Source organism: Mobula birostris, chromosome 5 (genome assembly GCF_030028105.1).
Source record: "Mobula birostris isolate sMobBir1 chromosome 5, sMobBir1.hap1, whole genome shotgun sequence".
Taxonomy (NCBI): domain Eukaryota; kingdom Metazoa; phylum Chordata; class Chondrichthyes; order Myliobatiformes; family Myliobatidae; genus Mobula; species Mobula birostris.
The window spans coordinates 47987495-48004948 of record NC_092374.1 but is presented as its reverse complement, the minus strand read 5'-3'; positions in this window follow the sequence as shown (position 1 = coordinate 48004948).

The following is a 17454-nucleotide window of genomic DNA, read 5'->3' as shown; positions in this document are numbered from 1 at the left end:
CTGTGGAAAAAAAAGAAAATATTTCGCTTATTCTTGCCAATCATTATTATTTCTAAAGTTTTAGCTGATTATCTATAAATCTTGCAAAGGAAAACAGACTTGGTTGAGTCTATTCTGCTTCTCCAACACTTTGGATGATATTGTTCACCCTGAAATGTTTGAAACGTACTGTTGCAGAAAAAATTAAACGTGAGGTTTCATTTTCATATGCCCTGCTGAATTCAATGTCGGGTCAATCAGCCAATAGGGAAAGTGTGAATTCTGCTAACCCATCCAATGAATGCTAAAATACATGGAATTGAAATTAAATATTCTTTTAAAAAAACGTATGATATCATTTGTAAACGGCCCAAAGTGCTTTACGAGAGCCTGGGGAAGAACAAGCAGGGGCTCTTTTAATTTGGGAAGAATATTCCAGAATGCAAGGGCACTCCTAGTATGTCAGTATCATCCCCCACATGCACACCAGCTCATTATCGAGTTGAGAAGATGCAGCTGCAGGCTTGGGTTCTATGTATCTTGTTTCTAAGCAACACTCTTTCTTGTGTATTTCATTGTTGAAGATTTTAACTGCATTATACTCTTAATTTCAAATTTTCTGCTTAATGTTTGTCTTACGTTTTGAGGATCTCCTCATTTTCAACAACCATAATATTTGCTACAAAGACACACAGGAGACTGCAGATGCTGGAATCTGGAACAACAAAGTGCTGGAGGAACTCAGACCGGGCCATGTACGTGGAACGAAGTGGACAGTCAACATTTCAGGTGGAGACCTTTCACTTGGAATGAATATTTGCTACATCTTCATTGACAGAAGCCTGAAGTACCCCACCACCCTGTTCAAGAATAGCTAATCCCTTCAACCCTCTGGTTCCCGAACCAATCTGCACAACCTCTGCATCGTGACCATTTTTCACTACAATGGGCTTTATTTTGTTGTTCCAATTGTATTCTTTCTTGTAAAAGCTGTATAATAAATATTTAATTGATCCTTCTTGTGGATGCTCATAGCTGATGCAGTAATGCTGTATCACTGCAGGTTTTTCATTGTACTTGTGTATATGTGTGTGCGTGTATGTATTTGTGTTTTGGGCCCATTATCTAAGAAAAGACGTGGTAGCATTGGAGAGGGTCCAGAGGAAGTTCATGAGAATGATTCCAGAAATGTAAGTGTTAATATATAAAAAGCATTTGATAGCTCTGGGCCTGTACTCACTGGAGTTTAGAGGAATGAGGGGGATCTCCATGAAAACTATCAAAAATAGAGTAGATGTGGAGAACCTGTTTCTTATAGTGGGTGATTCTAGGACCAGAGGGAGCTGCCTCAGGATAGAGGGACATCCATTTAAAACAGAGGTGAGGAGAAATTTCTTTAGCCACAGGGTGTTGAATCTATGGGCCAATTAAACAGCTGCCCCAATTAGCCAAAGTTTCATGGAAATAGTTAAATACATATAAAAAAAACAAATTACCATTTAACTGAGTAACAAATTATGTAATTAAATGAAATACTGAACAAATTAGAACATGATCAACAGACTACAGTGCTATAAAACTTTGTCTTAGTTCCTAATAGCTATCAATGGAGGAATTCATCCAGTGTACACAATGAACAAATTCACTTAGTGCAGATAATGGACTGTATTAATACAATGCTATCAAACATTGCATACTCCAAATCTTTATTTCCATTATAAAATTCAAGATGATTGTTAATACCTTAAAATTCTTTGTAGTTCTTAACTTGTTGAAGTAGTGAAATTGTTTCATTTTCACTCCCAGCCATCTCGAGCATCTCCAAGCTTGAAACAACTGTCAGCAAAACAGTTCAGAATTGTCTTACAGGTTATATCTTGCCAACTATTAGTGACAAAAAGCACTGCTTTTTGAACAGAAACACATGTAACTGACACTATTTTAAAACTGTTAGCTCAAAACATGGTGTAGCATCTAATGCCCACTCATGTGTGCACAACTGACACTAGTTATAACTTGTTTGGCAACAGTCTCCTGTCCCCAATGAAGTGGCATATTATTCCAAATAACCGAAGGAAATCCCAGCAATTTTCTTGAATCCGCACCAATCATTAAACACATATTTGTAGTGTTACGTACCCCGTAACTGGGTTGCCAAACCAGCAGAAATGGAACACTCGCTGGAGTCTGTGATTACCAGGAACTAATAAAGTTTTATTAAAGAAATAAGTAATACAGTACACTAACCGCAAGGATATAAATGTAACAGGTTAGCAATGATAGTATACCCATATACTCAGAAATAGGGTAGTATGAATCAACCAAGCTCTATCGCAGTCTATGGGTAGAATGATCAGCCTTAAGGTGAAGCAGAGTTCAGTTCAGTCTAGTGCAGTTCGAAGTAGTCGCTGTTGTTGTACTGTTGGAGAGAGAGAGAGTGAGAGATGCAGTTGGTTTCAGGCAGACCTTTCAATGCCTTCTGATCCAGCTGTGGTCACCGACTGTGACCCCTCTGTTCCAGATGTGATCGTTTTTCCGTGGTGAACCTGGCACCCAGGCAAGGGCGGAGACACACTAGGTTCCCACCGATCGTACTTTTACACCCTGTAAGCCTCTGACTGATACCTGCGAACCGGTCCTCCATACTCCCACCAACTTGTGGGGCACACTGCTCTTTCCAGGGTCTCGTGGCGTGTGTGTGTGTGCCTTAGCAAACCCGCTATTTTTATCCCCCTGATGGGGTATCACCTGTCCATCAAACTTTAAACAGTTCAGGTTCAAAGCAAACGGTCTGTGGCAGATGCCAACATCTGAATTGTGTCTCTTTCTCGTTAATCTCTCTCTTTTCTCTTATTAACATTTTGAATGTTTCTCCATTGGCTTTTGTTATCTCTCTCATTAGCATCATCCATTCTGCAGCTCTGCCTGGCTTCACACATGACAGTACCAATCCTTCATTAATCCCATTTTTTTATTTACCCCATATTCCCATCAATTCCTCTACATTCTACCACTCAAACACACAGTAGGGATAATTTACAGTAATTAATTAACCAACCAAACTGCCTGTCTTTGGAATATGGGAAAAAAACTCAAGTACCTGGAGGAAACCCATACAGTCAAAAAGTGAACATGGAAACATCACACAGACAGCCCTCGAGTTCAGATCTGAGATGTGATTCAGCGGCTCTGTCACTTGTAATTCTTTTTAAACCAATGTTGTCAGACTGCTATTACCATTACCGCAACTGAACAGAGCTTACATGCTTTGCTCAGTTATGGTCATGGTTGGGTTATGGTTAGAATTATAGTTAGAATCAGAATGTAAAGCCATCTTCTAATATCTTAACATCCTGCAGCACCTATGGCATCCTTTTCCTGGTGGTAATTTCTATAGTTTGAAGCAGGTCACAGCCCTTGGACAGATGTAACTGAAACTCAATTTGATATTCCAATGCAATATGAAAGAAATGTGCTGGCTGGGGCTCAAAGTAGATATAAAAGATTGAGAAAGAGCACTTTATAGACCAACAGTTATTTGTCAACCAACAGCATTTAATAAATTAATGGCTATTAACTTCATAATCTATAGCCAATGATATGGATGAGAGAACCAAGTGCAATATATCCAAATTTGTTAATAGCACAGAGCAGACTGTCAGAGGACACAGAGAGTCTTAAGGGGGATGTAGACAATTTAAATGTATGTGGAATAACAGCAAGTGGAAAAAATAGGCCATTCACTATGGTAGTAAAAAACAGAAAGATCTTTTAAATGATGGAAGATTGAAGAGGGGCCTGATGCAAGAATCACTAACATCTCTGCAGGTAGTTAGAAAGACAAACACGAGATTCTGCGGCTGATGGAAATTTTCAGCAACACAAACAATGCTAGAGGAACTCAGCAAGTCAGGCAACATCTGTAGAGGGGAATATGTCACCTTTTAATCTCCTCCATAGATGCTGCCTGACTTGCTAAGTTCCTCTGCATTTTGTGTGTGTTGCAGTTGAAAAGCAAACAGTGTATTGTGCTTTTTTGGAAAAATATCTAAACTCCAGAGAAGAGCTATGATGTGTCTGCATGTGGGAAATTGTGTACAGATCTGGTCAAGAAAGGATGTACAGTGGATTCCGATTAATGAGGCCGTCAGTTATCAGGCTGCCGCTTATTTGGGACAACTCTCAAAGACCAAAAACTAAATCCAGAAAATAGCTGGGATTCCCTTTGTTTATATGGCACACTATACCGCTTAATTGGGGCAGGAGACTGTTGCTGAACAGTATCTAACTAGCATCAGTTGCACGCACTTGTGTGACCATTAGACACTACATCGTGCTTAGAGCGAACAGTTTTTAAATAGCTTCAGTTGCATGTGTTCATGTTCAAAAAGCAGTGCCTTTATTACTGATAGTCGGTAAAAAATAAGCAGTAGGTCAATTCAGAACTGTTTTGCTCTCTGCAGTTTTCAAGCTTTCAGGCTTGGAGTTGCCAAAAATGGTCAGGAATGAAATGAAACAATTTCACCACTTCAACAAGTTGGGAACTATGAAGAGTTTGACGATGTCAACAATCTTCTTGAATGTTACATGAAAACAAAGATTTGGAGGATGCAATCATTAAAATGCATTGTATGAAAACAGTCTGTTATCTGCATTAGGTGTCTATGCTGATTTTGTTCATTCAGTCAATCAAAAAAAACCTGGCAGCATATACTGGATGAATTCTTCTGTCGATAACTATTAGGAACTAATACATAGTTTTATAGTACGGTAGTAGTATTGGTAGTGTTCTAATTTGTTCTGTATTTCATTTAAATACATAATTTGTTACTTAGTTTGTCTTTTTTTAATACCTTTTTGACTGTTTCTATGAAACTACCAGCTAATTAGGACAGCCATTTAATTGAGCCAAAATGTACTGGTCCCATGTGTCCCAATTAACCAGAATCCACTGTACTTGTAGTATAGGGAGTCCCCATGACAACTCATCTGATTGATACCAACAATGGAGGATATGGCCTTTGAGGTCACATAAGTGTGGCTATGTGGCTAAGTACAGCTTCAATGCCATATTCTAATTTGCTGATGACACCGCTGTTATGGGCCATATTAAAGCTGGTAATGAATCAGCATACAGGAGGGAGATTGAAAATTCGGCTGAGTGGTGTCAGAATAACAACCTCTTACTCAATGTCAGCAAGACTAAAGAACTCATTGTAAACTTCAGGAGAGAGAAACAAGAGGTCCATGAGCCAGTCCTCATCGGAGAATAAGAGGAGAGGGTCAGTAACTTTAAATTCCTGGATGTTACTATTTCAGAGGACCTGTCTTGGGCCCGTTATATCAATGTAATTGCAAAGAAAACAAGACAGTGCCTCTACCTCCTTGGGAGTTTGTGGAGATTCGGCATGAATTCAAAAACTTTGACAAATTCTTTAGATGTGTAGTGGAAATTGTATTGACTGACTACGTTATGGCCTGGTATGGGAACACCAATGCTTTTAAAAAGAAAATCTTACATAAGATAGTGGATTCTGCCCAGTACATCTTGGGTAAAGCCCTCCCAAACATTGAGCACATCTACATGAAACGCTGTCATAGCATCCATCATTAACGATCCTCACCACCCAGGCCATGCTCTTTTCTTGCTGCCGCCAACAGGTAGAAGGTACAAGTGCCTCAGGACTCACATCACCAGATTCTGGAAGAGTTACTACCCCTCAACATTAGATCCCTGAACAAAAGAGAATGACTACACTCTTCTATTGAGATGTTCCCACAACAAATCATCTCACTTTAAGGACTCTTCATCTTGTTATTTCATGCTCTCATTATTTATTGTTATTTATTTTTATTTGCATTCGCATAATTCATTGTCTTCCATGATCTGCTTGATCTTTCCTTGATCCAGTTTATAGTTACCATTCTATAGATTTGCTGAGTATGCCCGCAGGAAAAAGAATCTCAGGGTTGGATGTGATGTATATATGTACTTTACAAAGAGGTTAAAATTTCAGAAATGCAAATTTCTATAAATAAGCCCCATTGTGCTAATATTGTGAAAATAAACTCTTCAAGACAAAGTTTTATATAAAGAATAGTCTTCATTCATGCTTTTGTCTTAACACATTCATTATAAATACACTAAAAATTAATCTGATTCTTTCCTATCCAATCTAAATTTATTCTAGTCAGATTACTTTCTCCTTTGTTATTTAGTAGCACCATAAATATTTTGCCCATCCTATTAAACTAATAGGAGAGATCATCTCTGCAGAGTTTCTATCTTTATCACTGCATGGTCAGCAGATTGAAGGTTTTACAGCAAATGCAACAGGTCTTACTGGTTTCAAATGTAATTGTTACTTACATTTTCCCCAGGGTAGAATTGAGAGGACAGACATAGGGTGAAAGCGGGAAAGTTAAATGAACATCTGCAGTTCAGTTTTTATATACAGTACATAGAGTGGTAGGTCCCTGGAAAGGGCTGCCTAGGGGAGTGGTGGAAGCAGAAATGATAGTGATGTTTAAAAGGCTCTTAGGTTGTCGCATGAAGTGTGCTTGGAATGGAGGGATATGGATCATGTGCAGGTAGAAGAGATTTAGTTTCATTTGACATCTTGTGTGCCAGAGAGCCTGTTCATATACAATACTGTTATGTGTTCTCAAGTGATGCAGTATTTCGGTCAATGTGTTACTTGAATGCAGAGGACTGTACTATTAGTCCAGAGACACAAGTTCGGACCACATTATTGCAAATAAGGTACAGTGGTTTCCGATTAATTGGGCCATTGGTTAATTGAGGAAGCCATTTATTTGGGACAACTCATGAACAAAAACTAAACTGAGAAAATAGTGGAATTCCCTTCATTTATTTAGGACAGTATGCCACTTAATTTGGGACAGGAGAGTGTTGCTAAACAGTTTCTAACTAGCATCAGTAGCATGCACCTGTGTTACCATTAGACACTACAGCATTCTTAGAGTGAACAGTTTTTAAATAGCGTCAGTTGCTTGTGTTTGTGTTAAAAAAACATTTATTTTTGTCACTAATAGTTGCTAAGAAATAAACAATAAGACAATTCTGAACTGTTTCATTCTCTGTAGTTTTAAGTCAGAAATGGCCAGAAGTGAAAATGAAATGATTTCACTACTTCAAGAAGTTATGAATCATGAAAGTATCGACAATCATCTTGAATGTTACAATGAAAATTAAGATTTGGAGGATAAAATCATCTAAAGTATTATATGAATGAAGTCCATTATCTGCACTAACATTGTACGAAGGAATTTTGTTCATTTCTGATTTTGTTCATTTTCGGTCAATTAAAAGAACATGGCAGATAAAATTCTTCCATCAATAACTATAAGGAACTAATACACAGTTTTATAATACTGTGGTACTATTGATTATGTTCTAATTTGTTCCGTGTTTCATTTAAATACAGTGCCTATAAAAAGTATTCAACCCTGCACCCCCCCCCCGCAGACGTTTTCATGTTTTGTTGTTTTAGGACAATGAATCAGAGTGGATTTGATTTGGCTTTTTTGACACTGATCAACAGAAAAAGACTCTTTCATGTCAAAGTGAAAACAGATCTCTACAAAGTGATCTAAATTAGTTACAAATATAAAACACAAAATAATTAATTGCGTAAGTATTCATCCCCTTTCATATGACACACTAAATCATCACCCGAGCAGCTAATTGCTTTTAGAAGTCAAATAATTTGTTAAATCGAGATCACCATGTGCAGTCAAAGTGTTTCAGTTGATTCTAGTAAAAATACACCGGTATCTGGAAGGTCCAACTGCTGGTGAGTCAATATCCTGGCAAAAACTACACGGTGATGACAAAAGAGCTCTCCAAGCAATTCCGCGATAAGGTTATTAAAAAGCACAAGTCAGGAGATGGATACAAAAAAATTCCAACTCACTGAATATCCCTTGGAATGCAATTAAGTCAATCATCAAGAAATCGAAAGAATATGGCACAGTTGTAAATCTCCCTAGAGCAGGCCATCCTCAAAAACAGAGTGACCATACAAGAAGTCTAGTGAGGGGGGCCACCAAGAGACTATGGCACCTCTGGAGGAGTTACAAGCTTCAGTGGTTGACATGGCCAAGGCTGCACATACACTGTTGCCCGGGTACTTCACAATTTTCAGCTTTATGGAAGAGTGGCAAAGAGAAAGCCACTGTTGAAAAAACCTAATATGAAATATTGGCTAGAGTTTGCCAGAAGGATTGTGGGAGACTCTGCAGTCAGATGGAAGAAGGTTCTACAGTCTGATGAAACCAAACTTGAGCTCCTAGGCCATCAGACTAAATGTTATGTTTGGTGTAAGCGAAACACCGCACATCATGAAAAGCACACCATCCCTACCATGAAGCATGGTGGTGGCTGCATCGTGCTTTGGGGATGCTTCACTGCAGAAGGCTTGTGAAGGTAGAGGGTAAAATTAATACAGCAAAATACAGGGAAATCCTGGAGGAAAACCTGATGCAGTCTGCAAGAGAACTGTGATTTGAGAGAAGATTTGTTTTCCAGCAAGGCAATGACCTTGTATAAAGCCAAAGCTATACAGGAATGGCTTAAAAACAACAAAGTTAATGTTCTGGAGTGGCCAAGTCAGAGTCCAGATCTCAATCCCTTTGAGAATTGTGACTGGACTTGAAACGGGCTGTTCACTCACAATCCCCATACAATCTAACAGAGCTTGAGCAATTTTGTAAAGAAGAATGGGGGAAAATTGCAGTGTCCAGATGTGCAAAGTTCATAGAGACCTATCCACACAGACTCAAGGCTGTAATTGCTGCCAAAGGAGTATCTACTCAATACTGATTTGAAGGGGGTGAATACTAATACAATCAATTATTTTGTGTTGTATATTTGTAGTTAATTTAAATCACTTTGTAGAGATCTCTTTTCACTTTGACACAAAAGGGGTCTTTTTCTGTTGATCAGTGTCAAAAAAGCCAAATTAAATCCACTGTGATTCAATGTTGTAGAACAATAAAACATGAAAACTTCTGGGGGGGTGGGTGGTGAATACTTTTTAATAAGCTCTGTATGCAACTTGTTACACAGTTAAATGGTAGTTATTGTCTTGAGTAACACACACAAAATGCTGGAGGAACTCAGCAAGTCAAGCACCATCTGTGGAGGGGAGCAACCAGTCAACTTCTTGAGCTGAAACCTTTCATTAGGACTTATTAAACCATCATTAAAAACAAATGCCCACAGATAATATATCATAGTTACCCATCCTGGCCCTTACTAACCTGTCTCCATTAGTATAATACTATAGGCATTGGTTATTATCACACTGTTATTTGTGGGAGTTTGCACTATTTTGCTTGTTAAATGGTTGCGTGACATTAAATTGTGAAAAATGATAAATAAATACCAATTTCTTTTACTTTAAATTAATAGTTTTGTTCCAAGGCCTTGTGAGTAAATGCAGCACCAATATTACCACATGATTGTACTGTACACTGTATGTCAGATATCTTATGTATATATCTTTATTATGTTTTTTTTATTATTGTGTTCTTTATCTTTTACACTTGTGAACTGGAAATGACATTAAACAATCTTGAATCTTGAGGATATGCTTTTTTGGAATATCATGTTTGCAAAATCTAACTGTATGTCGAGAATGTGATGCTATTCTGCCTCTTTAGATATACAACCCGTATGGGTCAGCTCACAAACTGGGAACCCCATTGGACAATTTAAATATGCAGAGTTCTCCGTAGATTTAGCAAAATTAATAACAGCGCTGCTTTTTCTCTTAAAATCTTGTAGGCTATAATCTCCAGTGCTGAACACACAAAAATTCATTAGACATACATTGCAGTACCAAACGTCCATGAGACCATAATATATAGGGGCAGAATTAGGCCATTTAGCCCATCGAGTCTGCTCCACCATTTCATCATGGCTGATCTATTTTTCCTCTCAACCCCAATCTCCTGCCTTCTCCCTGTATCCCTTCATACCCTGACTAATCAAGAACCTATCAACCTCTGCCTTAAATATACATAAAGGCTTGGCCTCCATTGCTGCCTGTGGCAAAGAATTCCACAAATTCACCATTCTCTGGCTAAAGAAATTTCTCCTCTTCTCTGTTCTGAAAGAACACCCCCCTATTCTGAGGCTATGTCTTAGATTCACCATAAGAAACATCCTCTCCACATCCACTCAATCAAGGCTTTCACCATTCAATAGTTTTCAATGAGGTCACCCCTCATTCTTCTGAATTCTACTGAAGATAGGCCCAGAGCCATCAACACTCTTCATATGACAAGCCATTCAATCCTGGAATCATTTTTGTGTGCCTCCTTTGAACCCTCTCCCACTTCAGCACATCCTTTCTAAGATAAGGGGCCCAAAACTGCTCACAATACTCCAAGTGAGGCCTCACCGGTGTTTTATAAAGTCTCAACATTACATCCTTGCTTTTATATTCTAATCCTCTTGAAATGAATGGTAACATTGCATTTGCCTTCCTCACCGTAGACTCAACCTGCAAATTAACCTTTAGGGAATCCTGCACAGGCACTCCTAAGTCCCTTTGCACCTCAGTTTTTGTATTTTCTCTCCATTTAGAAAATAGCCCTTTCACTTCTTCTACCAACATGCATGACCATGCACTTCTCCACATTGTATTCCATCTGGTACTTTATCCATGCTGTTAATCTGTTAAATCCTTCTGTAGCCTCTCTATTTTCTCATAACTACCCGCCCCTTCACCTATCTTCATATTGTCTGCAAACTTTACAACATAGCTATCAATTCCGTCATCTAACTCATTGACATGTAAAGTAAAAATTATTGCCCCAATACAGACCCCTATGGAATGCCACTAGTCACCGGCAGCCAAACAGAAAAGGGTCCCTTTATTCACACTCTTTGTCTCCTACCAATCAGCCACTGTTTTATCCATGCTAGAATCTTTCCTGTAATACCATGGGCTTGTAGCTTGTTAAGAGCCTCATGTGTGGATCCTTGTTAAAGGCCTTCTGAAAATCCAAGTACACAACATCAACTGATTCTCCTTTGTCTATCCTACTTTTTGTTTCTTCAAAGAATTCCAACAGATCTATCAGGCAAGATTTTCCCTTGAGGAAACCATGCTAAAGTTCCCTGAGATCTCATCCTTAAAAATCAACCCCAATATCTTACCAACTACTAAGGTTAGACTAACTGGCCTATAGTTTTGCAAACACGAGGAAATCTGCAGATGCTGGAAATTCAAGCAACACACACAAAAACTGCTGGTGGACACAGCAGGCCAGGCAGCATCTATAGGAAGAGGTACAGTCGACGTTTCAGGCTGAGACCCTTTGTCAGGACTAACTGTCGGACTAACTGTCTAACTAACTGACTAACTATAGATGCTGCCTGGCCTGCTGTGTTCACCAACATTTTGTGTGTGTGTTGGCCTATAGTTTCGTTTCTATTGCCTCTCTACCTTCTTGAAAAGTGGAATGACATTTGCAATTTTTGTGAAAGAACTATTACAGAATGTAGTGATTCTTGAAAGATCATCACTAATGCCTCCACAATCTCTTCAGCGACCTCTTTCAGGACCCTGGGGTGTAAACCATCTTGCCCAGGTGACTTATCTACCTTCAGACCTTTCAGTTTCCCAAGAGCCTCTCCCTAGTAATGGTAACTTCACACACTGACACCTGGAATGTACACCATATTTCTAATATCTTCAACATGATGCAAAATACTTCTTCAGTTCATCCACCATTTCCTTTTACCCCCAGTACAACCTCTTCAACATCGTTTTCCACCAGTTGAATATCTGCTGTCACCTCCCTTTTACACTTTATGTATCTGAAGAAACTTTGGTATCCTCTTTAATATTATTGGCTACCTTACCTTAGTATTCCATCTTTATCTTCTTAATTACTTTTTTAGTTGCCTTCTGTTGGTTTTTAGAAGCTTCCCAATCCTTTAACCTCCCACTAATTTTGCTCTGTTATAGCCCTCTCTTTGGCTTTTATGTTGGCTTTGACCTCCTGTTAGCCACAGTTGTGTCATCTTGCCTTTATAATATTTCTTACTTTTTAGGATGTATATGTCCTGTGCTTTCCAAATTGCATCCAAAATTTCCAGCCATTGCTGCTCTGCCATCTACCCTGCTTGTGTTCTTTTCCCATCAATTCTGGCCCACCTCCTCTCTCAAGCCTCTGTAATACCCTTTACTCAACTGTAGTACTGCTACTTCTGACTGCAGCTTCTCTTTCTCAAATTTCAGGATGAATTTGATCATATTATGATCACCTCCCCTACGGGTTGTTTTACCTTAAGTTCGCTAATTAATTCTGGTTCATCCCAGAATAGCTGATCCTCTTGTGAGCTCAACCATGAGGATGAGTTGCTCTGAAAAGCCATCTCATAGGCACTCTAGAAATTCTCCCTCCTGTAACCCAGCAACAACCTGATTTTTCCAATCTACCTGGAAATTGGATCCCCCATGATGATTGTAACTTACTACTTTGGGGGGGGGGGGGTTCTGTATATAAATCCCATCAGGGTCTTTTTACCCTTGCAGTACCTTAGATCTATCCATAATGATTCAACACCTTCTGACCCTATGTCACCTCTGTTTAAAGATTTGATTTCATGTTTTACCAACTGAGCAACGCCGCCCCGTTTGCCTTCCTGCCTGTCCTTTCAATACAATATGTATCCTTGGAAATAAATGTCATAACATTTCTTCCTTACGTCATTGACATTGCCATCATCATCATCATCATCATCAGGTGCCATGCCCAGTTTGAGCTTTGATTGCCATGGCCCACACATTCCTGTTTCGGGTCAATTGAATCAATTCATTGGTATTCATTTCCCCCTTTATTCTCAGCCTGCAGATAGGATTCTCCTCCTTTTTGGATATCACCATACATTCTGTCTTTTTGCAATTGATAGATAGACCCATTTTTGCACTTTCTTCAACAATTATATCAGTTAAGTTTTGTAGTTCTTCCTCTGTACTTGCAATTAACACAGTATTATCTGCATATCTGAAATTATTGATGTTTTCACCACCAGGTTTGATTCCCAAGATGTCTCTTATTTTTTGTAATATTGTCTCACTGTACACATTAAATAAATCAGGGGAGAAAACACACCCTTGGCTCATGCCTCTCTTGATTTTTGTAACTGATTCACTTCTCCATCTATTCTTAGAGCGGCAGTTTATTCCCAGTACAGATTTCTGATTAGGTGGAGGTCTTTCGAATCTAGATCTAGAGTTTTCTGTAACATTTCAAATAACTTATTGTGCTTCACTTTATCAAATGTTTTTGTGTAGTCGATAAAACAAACAAATCTTTTTGCACTTGAATAGCTCGTTCTGATAGTATCCTTAACATCAATATTGCGTTTCTTGTACCTTTGTCTTTTACAAAACCACATTTTTCTTTGCCTATTTCAGCTTGTATCTTACTTTTAGCTCTTGTCATCAAAATTCTTAGAAGTATCTTAGTGATATGACTCACTAAACTTATGATCCTATGTAACTCACATTCTGTTGCCATCATAGCGGCCTGAAACAGCATATCAGGAAAGTCTAAATGATTACCAGCCAATGGCACTGACTGACACCAATCATCATGAAGTGCCATTCTATCAGGTTCAGGAACAATTGCTTTCCTATAATATCCAAGCAATGAATGAGCTAAAAATCTTCTTGTGGAAAGTGGCAATTGTATGCAGTGTGCAACAGGTCTGACTGGGTGTGTGATGACTAGCTCTGTTGATGACTTGTTCTTTGCTGGAACAATATGCTGGACAACTGCTTGAAAAATATAGGGCTTATTGCTCTTAATCTTTTGATGATCTCAGGTGATAATTTGGAATTGAGCAACAAATTGCACCTCGTTACGTGATCTTTGAAAAATACAAAGCTCAAAGCCTTGTAATGCTCCTAATATATGATATTATCAAGTTCCTTGAATAAATGGTTGCCTTTTAAATAATTAGCATGGAGAATTATAGGTTTGAATTATGAGTGAAAGGGACCTGAGTTGACCAGTAAGACTTCCTCTTTACCTGGGGTTCATTGCAGCATCAAGGTAGCTGGGGTGCACGAGAAATAATGAAGTCACCCATGGGTTGTATGGACTAATAATTGAGTTGGCCAGTACACTAGGTAATAACCAGACCAAGTGCTGTAGCTGAAATATGTGCTACAGAATAATGTCAGCTTCTCCTCAGTCCTCCTGTACCGAATGGATTGGAAAGTTAAAATCAAAGCTTTGATGTATTTCCTAATAAAACTAGTCAAGAAAGTTAACGTTTTCCCATTTGATCTGTACTGGTGGGTGAACTCAGCCAAGATAAATTTTGAACACTACTGTCAATATCTGTGTATGGAGAATAGGCAAAGAGCATAAAACATGTTTTATGCATTCAATCCCCTGTCTGCAGTTATCCAATGTGGGAAGTTTGAGAAATTTAAATACTTGGGGCAGAATGTGAGGAACAAGTGGAGAAACTAACATTCCTCTCAAACTTTTATTTTCATGCAGTATTAAAGGGATTATTTTTATTATTACTTTCTTCCTTCTAAACACCTTTGCAAAAGTTCTTGCCCCCCCCCATATTCCACCACAGTGAAATATACAGTAGAAAATAATTCAACATGAAATTTTAAAAGGGATGATTATTTATGTGGCTCTGTTCAGGATATCCAAGAAGCTTTTGTGGTCAGTGACACACATCAAAGTTGCTGGTGAACGCAGCAGGCCAGGCAGCATCTCTAGGAAGAGGTACAGTCGACGTTTCGGGCCGAGACCCTTCGTCAGGACTAACTGAAGGAAGAGCTAGTAAGAATAAAAATCTCTTACTAGCTCTTCCTTCAGTTAGTCCTGACGAAGGGTCTCGGCCCGAAACGTCGACTGTACCTCTTCCTAGAGATGCTGCCTGGCCTGCTGCGTTCACCAGCAACTCTGATGTGCGTTGCTTGAATTTCCAGCATCTGCAGAATTCCTCGTATTTATGTTGTGGTCAGTGAACTACTTTTGAGTTGTGGTCACTATTGGACCTCTTGGAATTTCAGCAACCAATTTGCACACAGCAAACTCCCACAAGCAACAATGAGCTAGTAACCAAATAATATACTTTCAGAGTTGGTTGAGTGATAGTAACCAGCCAGATCTGTCGAAAAGTTCTCTACACTTCTGCAAACTGATACAAAGGGAATGCTTATAACCTACTGGGAGAGAGCAGATAGATGGCACTGAATCAAAAGGTAAAGGATAAATTAACAAAACATATACTTAAAAATATTTGTACTGATATAAGGCTTTGTGGATTCCACACAAAAAAGTTTAAGAGAAGTTTAAGAGAATAAATTATCTTCAAAACCCTCAAGTGAAATTTTTAGACCAGCCCAGCTATGAGGTTGCAAGCTTACAATTATGAAAAGATTGCTTTTGATAGAATTGTTCATCAGCGATGAAGTTGGGAACAGAAAATTATACAAATAAAGCCCTGTGTGTGGAAGAAAGAAGTCTTAAGTATTTGTTGGAGAAGTGCAGTCAGGATAGCGAAAGAACTTATTCGGGTGCTGCAAGGTTATGTGTTTTCAACCCCTACTGTTCTAACCTGTATTTCAACTTTGTTAGACAACCGAATGTAAACTTGGCAACTTGTATCTCATGCTAATATAAGGGGGTCAAAACAGAGCCTGCAAAAGGAGTTATTTCCTATCTGTAGTTTGACAAATTTGCCACAGGTGGAGTCAGCATGCGTTAGAGAAACTAAAGAGGTAGATGAGTGTTTTCTATTTGGCTTTTGACGCCATTCCACATGATAGACTGGTCTGAGATTATTAGGTCCTGTTGAATCCAGAGACAGCTAGTTACATGGATTCAAAAATGGCTCTGCGCTAGGAAGGAGAGCGTGGTAGTTGAAGGTTATTTCTGGAAATGGAGACCAGTTACTAGTGATATGCCGCTGAGGTTTGTGTTTGGATTTTGTTATTCGTTATTTATATAAGTGACTTGCATGAAAATGCACAGGGCTTAATCGGTAGATTTGTAGATGATATGAAATTAAGAGGTGTTATTGATAGTGAAGAAGGATTATCATGGATTACAGGGGTATCTTCATCAGTTAGGAAAATGGGCCGACAGCTGGAAAATTATTTCAGTACAGGTAAGTAAGAGTTGATGAACTTGGAAAGTCAAACCAGAGTAGGACTTATACTATGAATAGTAGGGTGCTAGAGAGGGACCTAGTAGTCCAAGTGCATAGTTCATTGAAAGCAGTGTCACAGATAGATAGAGTTTAGCACTCTGATCTTCATCAGTCAGGCCATTGAGTATAAGAATTGGACATCATGTTGCAGTTGCTCGAATCACTGAGGAAGCTGCACTTGGAATAGTGTGTACAGTTTTGGTCACCCAGTTATAGGAAAGATATGGTTAAACAGGAAAGAGTGCAGAAAAGATTTTCAAAGATGATGCCAGAACTAGAGGGCCTGAGTAATAGGGAGAGGTTGGTCAGTCGAGATCTTTATTCCATGGAAGATGGGAGAATGAGGGGCACCCTCATAGAGATGTTTAAAATTATGGAAGGCATAGATTAGGTAGATGGTAGAAGTCTTTTTCGCAGGGTAGAGGAGTTCAGGACTCGGGAGCATAGGTTTAAGGTGACCTGAGGGGCATCTGTTTCACACAGAGAGTGGTGAGTGTATGGAACATGCTGCCAAAGGAAGTGGTTGAGGCATGTAAGATAGTATCATTTAAGAAGCACTTGGATAGGTATGTGGAGAGGGCAGGGCTTAACATGGAACATGGAAATTTACAGCACATTACAGGCCCTTCGGTCCACAATGTTGTGCCGACCATGTAACCTACTCTAGAGACTGCCTAGAATTTCCCTAGCGCACAGCCCTCTAAGCTCCATGTACCTATCTAAGAGGCTCTTAAAAGACCCTATTGTATCCACTTCCACTACCACCTCCACCGGCAGAGCATTCCACACACCTACCATTCTCTGTGTGAAAATCTTACCCCTGACATTCCCTTGGTGCCTGTTAATAAGCACCTTAAAACTATGCGCCCTTGCATTAACCGTATCAGCCCTGGGAAAAAGCCTCTGGCTATCCACACGATCAATGCCTCTCATCATCTTATACACCTAAGGGATATGGGCCGAACTCAGGAAATTGGAATTAGCTGGATGGTCACCATGGTCAGCCAGGACTGATTGGGCCAGGGTGCCTGTATCCTTGCTGTATCGCTCTATGACTCTATTTTAGAGATGAGAGAAAAAAAATACACTTTAATGGAGATGTTCTGAATATACTAGGGAATATGTGGATAAGGCTAATGGTGAAAACAAAGAGGAAGTGCTGACACAAGAGATTGCAGATTCTGGAATCTGGAGTGACAAAGTGTTGGACTCACTTGGTCAGTCAGCATCTGTGGAGGCAACTGAAC